Below are 9,479 nucleotides of genomic sequence, written 5' to 3'. Positions count from 1 at the left end.
ATTAATAACCTCTAATCAGTTATACTAACCACTATGTGTCTCTCTGGTTGGAGTTACCTAGCCATTAATAACCTCTAATCAGTTATACTAACCACTATGTGTCTCTCTGGTTGGAGTTACCTAGCCATTAATAACCTCTAATCAGTTATACTAACCACTATGTGTCTCTGGTTGGAGTTACCTAGCCATTAATAACCTCTAATCAGTTATACTAACCACTATGTGTCTCTCTGGTTGGCCCAACAGGGTTCAGTATCTCTGTTGTCGTCAGTGTGCGCTAACGACTGGATCCTGGCCCTGCACCAGACCCTGTTGATCCTGCTGGTCATAGGGAAGTGGCTGCTCCCTGTTGCAGGAGGGGTGACCAGGGATGAACTGTCTCAGCTCCTCCTCATCTTCGTAGGCACTGCCGCTGACATCCTGGAGTTCACCTCAGAGACACTGTTGGATGTCAAGTGAGTCCCTAAACCCTAACCCTTAACCCCTAACCATAATCTGACATCCTGGAGTTCACCTCAGAGACACTGTTGGATGTCAAGTGAGTCCCTAAACCCTAACCCTTAACCCCTAACCATAACCTGACATCCTAGAGTTCACCTCAGAGACACTCCCTGACCTCTAACCCCTAACCTTAACCTCAGAGATACTGTCTAATGTCAAGTCAGTACCTTAACCCCAACCCCTAACCCTTGACCTCAGAGATACTGTCTGATGTAGATATTTTACGTCAGTAGACATTATATGTAACCTGGGTGCCAGTCTGTTTCTGCACTCTTGGCATGACATAGTGAACAGAAACAAACTGGACCCAGGCTATAGTACCATGACAATTCCATTAGGAACAGAAACAGACTGGACCCAGGCTATAGTACCATGACAATTCCATTAGGAACAGAAACAGACTGGACCCAGGCTATAGTACCATGACAATTCCATTAGGAACAGAAACAGACTGGACCCAGGCTATAGTACCATGACAATTCCATTAGGAACAGAAACAGACTGGACCCAGGCTATAGTACCATGACAATTCCATTAGGAACAGAAACAGACTGGACCCAGGCTACAGTACCATGACAATTCCATTAGGAACAGAAACAGACTGGACCCAGGCTATAGTACCATGACAATTCCATAATGAACAGAAACAGACCAGGCTATAGTACCATGACAATTCCATTAGGAACAGAAACAGACTGGACCCAGGCTACAGTACCATGACAATTCCATAATGAACAGAAACAGACTGGACCCAGGCTATAGTACCATGATAATTCCATTAGGAACAGAAACAGACTGGACCCAGGCTATAGTACCATGACAATTCCATAATGAACAGAAACAGACTGGACCCAGGCTACAGTACCATGACAATTCCATTAGGAACAGAAACAGACTGGACCCAGGCTATAGTACCATGACAATTCCATAATGAACAGAAACAGACTGGACCCAGGCTATAGTACCATGACAATTCCATAATGAACAGAAACAGACTGGACCCAGGCTATAGTACCATGACAATTCCATAATGAACAGAAACAGACTGGACCCAGGCTATAGTACCATGACAATTCCATTAGGAACAGAAACAGACTGGACCCAGGCTATAGTACCATGACAATTCCATTAGGAACAGAAACAGACTGGACCCAGGCTATAGTACCATGACAATTCCATTAGGAACAGAAACAGACTGGACCCAGGCTATAGTACCATGACAATTCCATTAGGAACAGAAACAGACTGGACCCAGGCTATAGTACCATGACAATTCCATAATGAACAGAAACAGACTGGACCCAGGCTATAGTACCATGACAATTCCATTAGGAACAGAAACAGACTGGACCCAGGCTATTACCATGACAATTCCATTCTGAACAGAAACAGACTGGACCCAGGCTATAGTACCATGACAATTCCATTAGGAACAGAAACAGACTGGACCCAGGCTATAGTACCATGACAATTCCATAATAGGAACAGAAACAGACTGGACCCAGGCTATAGTACCATGACAATTCCATTAGGAACAGAAACAGACTGGACCCAGGCTATAGTACCATGACAATTCCATTAGGAACAGAAACAGACTGGACCCAGGCTATAGTACCATGACAATTCCATAAGGAACAGAAACAGACTGGACCCAGGCTACAGTACCATGACAATTCCATTAGGAACAGAAACAGACTGGACCCAGGCTATAGTACCATGACAATTCCATAATGAACAGAAACAGACTGGACCCAGGCTATAGTACCATGACAATTCCATAATGAACAGAAACAGACTGGACCCAGGCTATAGTACCATGACAATTCCATTAGGAACAGAAACAGACTGACCCAGGCTATAGTACCATGACAATTCCATTAGGAACAGAAACAGACTGGACCCAGGCTATAGTACCATGACAATTCCATAATGAACAGAAACAGACTGGACCCAGGCTATAGTACCATGACAATTCCATTAGGAACAGAAACAGACTGGACCCAGGCTATAGTACCATGACAATTCCATTAGGAACAGAAACAGACTGGACCCAGGCTATAGTACCATGACAATTCCATAATGAACAGAAACAGACTGGACCCAGGCTATAGTACCATGACAATTCCATAATGAACAGAAACAGACTGGACCCAGGCTACAGTACCATGACAATTCCATTAGGAACAGAAACAGACTGGACCCAGGCTATAGTACCATGACAATTCCATAATGAACAGAAACAGACTGGACCCAGGCTATAGTACCATGACAATTCCATTAGGAACAGAAACAGACTGGACCCAGGCTACAGTACCATGACAATTCCATAATGAACAGAAACAGACTGGACCCAGGCTATAGTACCATGACAATTCCATTAGGAACAGAAACAGACTGGACCCAGGCTATAGTACCATGACAATTCCATTAGGAACAGAAACAGACTAGACCCAGGCTACAGTACCATGACAATTCCATAATAAACAGAAACAGACTGGACCCAGGCTATAGAACCATGACAATTCCATTAGGAACAGAAACAGACTGGACCCAGGCTATAGTACCATGACAATTCCATAATGAACAGAAACAGACTGAACCCAGGCTATAGTACCATGACAATTCCATTAGGAACAGAAACAGACTGGACCCAGGCTATAGTACCATGACAATTCCATTAGGAACAGAAACAGACTGGACCCAGGCTATAGTACCATGACAATTCCATAATGAACAGAAACAGACTGGACCCAGGCTATAGTACCATGACAATTCCATTAGGAACAGAAACAGACTGGACCCAGGCTATAGTACCATGACAATTCCATTAGGAACAGAAACAGACTGGACCCAGGCTATAGTACCATGACAATTCCACCAATGAACAGAAACAGACTGGACCCAGGCTATAGTACCATGACAATTCCATTAGGAACAGAAACAGACTGGACCCAGGCTATAGTACCATGACAATTCCATTAGGAACAGAAACAGACTGGACCCAGGCTATAGTACCATGACAATTCCATTAGGAACAGAAACAGACTGGACCCAGGCTATAGTACCATGACAATTCCATTAGGAACAGAAACAGACTGGACCCAGGCTATAGTACCATGACAATTCCATTAGGAACAGAAACAGACTGGACCCAGGCTATAGAACCATGACAATTCCATTAGGAACAGAAACAGACTGGACCCAGGCCAGGACAATTCCTACTGGACCCAGGTACCATGACAATTCCATAATGAACAGAAACAGACTGGACCCAGGCTATAGTACCATGACAATTCCATTAGGAACAGAAACAGACTGACCCAGGCTATAGTACCATGACAATTCCATTAGGAACAGAAACAGACTGGACCCAGGCTACAGTACCATGACAATTCCATAAGGAACAGAAACAGACTGGACCCAGGCTACACTACCATGACAATTCCATAATGAACAGAAACAGACTGGACCCAGGCTACGAGTACCAGACAATTCCATAATGAACAAAGAAACCATGGACCCAGGCTATAGTACCATGACAATTTAGGAACAGAAACAGACTGGACCCAGGCTATAGTACCATGACAATTCCATAGTGAACAGAAACACACTGGACCCAGGCTATAGTACCATGACAATTCCATAAGGAACAGAAACAGACTGGACCCAGGCTATAGTACCATGACAATTCCATAATGAACAGAAACAGACTGGACCCAGGCTACAGTACCATGACAATTCCATAATGAACAGAAACACACTGGACCCAGGCTATAGTACCATGACAATTCCATAAGGAACAGAAACAGACTGGACCCAGGCTATAGTACCATGACAATTCCATAATGAACAGAAACAGACTGGACCCAGGCTTCATAGTACCATGACAATTCCATTAGGAACAGAAACAGACTGGAGCTATAGTACCATGACAATTCCATTAGGAACAGAAACAGACTGACCCAGGCTATAGTACCATGACACCCATAATGAACAGAAACAGACTGGACCCAGGCTATAGTACCATGACAATTCCATAATGAACAGAAACAGACTGGACCCAGGCTATAGTACCATGACAATTCCATAATGAACAGAAACAGACTGGACCCAGGCTATAGTACCATGACAATTCCATTAGGAACAGAAACAGACTGGACCCAGGCTACAGTACCATGACAATTCCATAATGAACAGAAACAGACTGGACCCAGGCTATAGTACCATGACAATTCCATTAGGAACAGAAACAGACTGAACCCAGGCTATAGTACCATGACAATTCCATAATGAACAGAAACAGACTGGACCCAGGCTACAGTACCATGACAATTCCATAATGAACAGAAAACAGACTGGACCCTATAGGCTAGAACAGATGGACCCAGGCCAGTACCATGACAATTCCATTGACAATTCCATGGCCATGATGGAACAGAAACAGACTGGACCCAGGCTATAGTACCATACGGAACAGAAATTCCATTACCATGACAATTCCATAATGAACAGAAACAGACTGGACCCTATAGGACAATTCCTAGGAACAGAAACAGACTGGACCCAGGCCAGTACCATGACAATTCCATAATCCATAATGAACAGACAATTCCATTAACAGACTGGACCCAGGCTATAGTACCATGACAATTCCATAATGAACAGAAACAGACTGGACCCAGGCTACAGTACCATGACAATTCCATTAGGTACAGAAACAGACTGGACAGGCTATAGTACCATGACAATTCCATTAGGAACAGAAACAGACTGGACCCAGGCTATAGTACCATGACAATTCCATTAGGAACAGAAACAGACTGGACCCAGGCTATAGTACCAGACAATTCCATAATGAACAGAAACAGACTGGACCCAATTCCAAATTCCATAATGAACAGAAACAGACTGGACCCAGGCTATAGTACCATGACAATTCCATTAGGAACAGAAACAGACTGGACCCAGGCTATAGTACCATGACAATTCCATTAGGAACAGAAACAGACTGAACCCAGGCTATAGTACCATGACAATTCCGCAATGAACAGAAACAGACTGGACTGAGGGCTCACATAGTACCATGACAATTCCATAATGAACAGGAAACAGACTGGACCCAGGCTATAGTACCATGACAATTCCATAATGAACAGAAACAGACTGGACCCAGGCTACAGTACCATAAACAATTCCATAATGAACAGAAACAGACTGGACCCAGGCTATAGTACCATGACAATTCCATAATGAACAGAAACAGACTGGACCCAGGCTACAGTACCATGACAATTCCATAATGAACAGAAACAGACTGGACCCAGGCTACAGTACCATGACAATTCCATTAGGAACAGAAACAGACTGGACCCAGGCTATAGTACCATGACAATTCCATTAGGTACAGAAACAGACTGGACCCAGGCTACAGTACCATGACAATTCCATAATGAACAGAAACAGACTGGACCCAGGCTACAGTACCAGTGCAGAGAAACATACATGTGAATGTTTCTGCAGCTTCACACCCTTAACAATGTTAAACCATGTCTCCCACAGGGACAGCAGTCCCAGCATGGTGTACGTCATCCTCGGAGTCTGGACGTGGAGTATGTTCCAGTTTCCTCTCCACCTGTCAGGTACTGTGTTTCTCTCCTGGCTCTTCTTATGGTTACGGGTATTGCTCTGTTATACAGGGAATTGCGGTAACCATAATGATATTGCTCTGTTATACAGGGAATTACGGTAACCATAATGTTATTGCTGTGTTATACAGGGAATTATGGTAACCATAATGTTATTGCTCTGTTATACAGGGAATTATGGTAACCATAATGTTATTGCTCTGTTATACAGGGAATTATGGTAACCATAATGTTATTGCTCTGTTATACAGGGAATTATGGTCACCATAATGTTATTGCTGTGTTTTACAGGGAATTATGGTAACCATAATGTTATTGCTCTGTTCTACAGGGAATTACGGTAACCATAATGTTATTGCTCTGTTATACAGGGAATTACGGTAACCATAATGTTATTGCTCTGTTATACAGGGAATTATGGTAACCATAATGTTATTGCTCTGTTATACAGGGAATTATGGTAACCATAATGTTATTGCTGTGTTATACAGGGAATTATGGTAACCATAATGTTATTGCTCTGTTATACAGGGAATTACGGTAACCATAATGTTATTGCTCTGTTCTATAGGGTATTATCAAAATCAAATCATATCAAATTTATTTATATAGTACATCAGCGGCCAAAGGAAGAATTTGCTTTGGGGGTGACCAGTGAGATATACCTGCTGGAGCGTGTGCTATGGGTGGGTGCTGCTATGGTGACCAGTGAGCTGAGATAAGGTGGGGCTTTAGCTAGCAGAGACTTGTAGATGACCTGGAGCCAGTGGGTTTGGCGACGAGTATGTAGTGAGGGCCAGCCAACGAGTATACAGTTCGCAGTGGTGGGTAGTATATGGGGCTTTGGTGACAAAACGGATGGCACTGTGATAGACTGCATCCAATTTGTTAGTGAAGTATTAGGCTATTTTGTAAATGAGTCGAAAGCCTTGGCCAGGTCGGTGAATACAGCTGCACAGTAATGTCTCTTATCGATGGCGGTTCTGATATCTTTTAGTACCTTGAGCGTGGCTGAGGTGCACCCATGACCAGCTCTGAAACCAGATTGCATAGCGGAGAAGGTGATGAGATTCGAAATGGTCAGTAATCTGTTTGTTAACTTGGCTTTCAAAGACCTTAGAAAGGCAGGGTAGAATAGATATAGGTCTGTAGCAGTTTGTGTCTAGAGTGTCTCCCCCTTTGAAGATGAGGATGACCACGAAGTTTTCCAATCTTTGGGAATCTCAGATGATACGAAAGAGAGGTTGAACAGGCTGGTAATACGGGTTGCAACAATTTGACCAATTAATTTTAGAAAGAGGGGGTCCAGATTGTCTAGCCCGGCTGATTTGTAGGGGTCCAGATTTTGCAGCTCTTTCAGAACATCAGCTATCTGGATTTGAGTGAAGGAGAAATAGGGTGTGTGGAGGGTGTGGGGCAGTTGACCAGGGTGGGGTAGGCAGGTGGAAAGCATGGCCAGCCGTAGAGAAATGCTTATTCAAATTCTCAATTATTGTGGATTTGCTCCCGGTGGTAACAGTGTTTCCTAGCCTCAGTGCAGTGGGCAGCTGGGAGGAGGTGCTCTTATTCTCCAGAACTTTTTTTGAGTTTGTGCTACAGAATACACATTTCTGCTTGCTCTATTATACAGGGAATTATGGTAATGACAATATTTTCCACCAGAAATTCTTGGGACCCCCACTGCAAATATATTTATATGTATTTTATTCAGTCAGTATGTATGTATGTATGTACAGTATGTGGCGATATTTAGACACAGATTCTGGATTTCAATGTCACTAACTTATCCCACATGACCAGCTGACCAATGTCTCTTCTCTCCCCAGTGTCTACCTCCAGACCTGATGATTATTCAGAGGGGGACCAGGGTGTGTCTCTGCTGGCCAGACTAAGGACAGATATCTGGAGCATGGTGGAGCCACTCTTCGTCAGGACGGTCCCTTCCTGGTGGTCCGCCTCACCCTCATCCTCTAACTTCCACGTCATACCAGATGCTCATCTTCTTCGCCATCAAGAACTTCCTGGTGGTCATTCTGAACTTCTACCGTCTGTTTGCCATCTACTCGACTACAAAGGCTTCAGGTTGATCTGGGAGTTTATTGTGTGACTTCCTCCGAAGTCGGTCCCTCTCCTTGTTCGAGGCGACGTTCGGCGGTCGGCGTGCGGTCTTCTAACCATCGCCGATCCACCTTTCATTTTCCATTTGTTTTTTGTCTTGTCTTTCCACACACCTGCTTCCAATTCCATTCATTACATGTTGTTTATTTAACCCTCTGTTCCCCCCCATGTCCTTGTCCGGAATTATGTTTGTAAGTGCTTGTGCACGTTATGCTGGTGTGCGACGGGTTTTTGTACCATTTATTGATTGTTCTGTTTTCCGGTGGTTTTTATGATTAAACTGCGCCGTTGAACTGAAACACTGGGTTGTGGTAGGGCTTTGCAGAGGTGTCTGTCGAACTGATGAATATCTCTGGGTTAGGGTGGTAGAGGGCTGACAGCAGAGGTGTCTGTCTGAACTGATGAATATCTCTGGGTTAGGGTGGTAGAGGGCTGACAGCAGAGGTGTCTGTCTGAACTGATGAATATCTCTGGGTTAGGGTGGTAGAGGGCTGACAGCAGAGGTGTCTGTCTGAACTGATAAATATCTCTGGGTTAGGGTGGTAGAGGGCTGACAGCAGGGTGTCTCTGTCTGAACTGATGAATATCTCTGGGTTAGGGTGGTAGAGGGCTGACAGCAGAGGTGTCTGTCCTGAACTGATGAATATCTCTGGGTTAGGTGGTAGAGGGCTGACAGCAGAGGTGTCTGTCTGAACTGATAAATATCTCTGGGTTAGGAGTGGTAGAGGAGCTGACAGCAGAGGTGTCTGTCTGAACTGATGAATATCTCTGTAGGTTAGGGTGGTAGAGGGCTGACAGCAGAGGTGTCTGTCTGAACTGATGAATATCTCTGGAGTTAGGGTGGTAGAGGGCTGACAGCAGAGGTGTCTGTCTGACATGATGAATATCTCTGGGTTAGGGTGGTGGGGGGCTGACAGCAGAGGTGTCTGTCTGAACTGATGAATATCTCTGGGTTAGGGTGGTAGAGGGCTGACAGCAGAGGTGTCTGTCTGAACTGATGAATATCTCTGGGTTAGGGTGATAGGACGGCAGCAGAGGTGTCTGTCTGAACTGATGAATATCTCTGGGTTAGGGTGGTAGGGGGCTGACAGCAGGGTGTCTGTCCTGAACTGATGAATATCTCTGGGTTAGGGTGGTGGGGAGCGGCAGCAGGGTGTCTGTCTGAGCAGTAAATATCTCTGGGTTAGGGTGATAGAGGGCTGACAGCAGAGGTGT

General features: G+C 44.5%; 1 pseudogene; it reads left to right on the top strand.

Annotated features, from left to right (window-relative positions):
- Positions 1–246: 246 nt before the first annotated feature.
- Positions 247–8,233, top strand: LOC135537217 (transmembrane protein 26-like; annotated as a pseudogene).
- The last annotated feature ends 1,246 nt before the right edge of the window (positions 8,234–9,479 follow it).

The sequence above is a fragment of the Oncorhynchus masou genome, unplaced genomic scaffold, assembly GCF_036934945.1.
Source record: "Oncorhynchus masou masou isolate Uvic2021 unplaced genomic scaffold, UVic_Omas_1.1 unplaced_scaffold_7262, whole genome shotgun sequence".
NCBI classification, from domain to species: domain Eukaryota; kingdom Metazoa; phylum Chordata; class Actinopteri; order Salmoniformes; family Salmonidae; genus Oncorhynchus; species Oncorhynchus masou.
The sequence above is the reverse complement of the archived record's forward strand: the minus strand, read 5'-3'. Positions and strand labels throughout refer to the sequence as shown.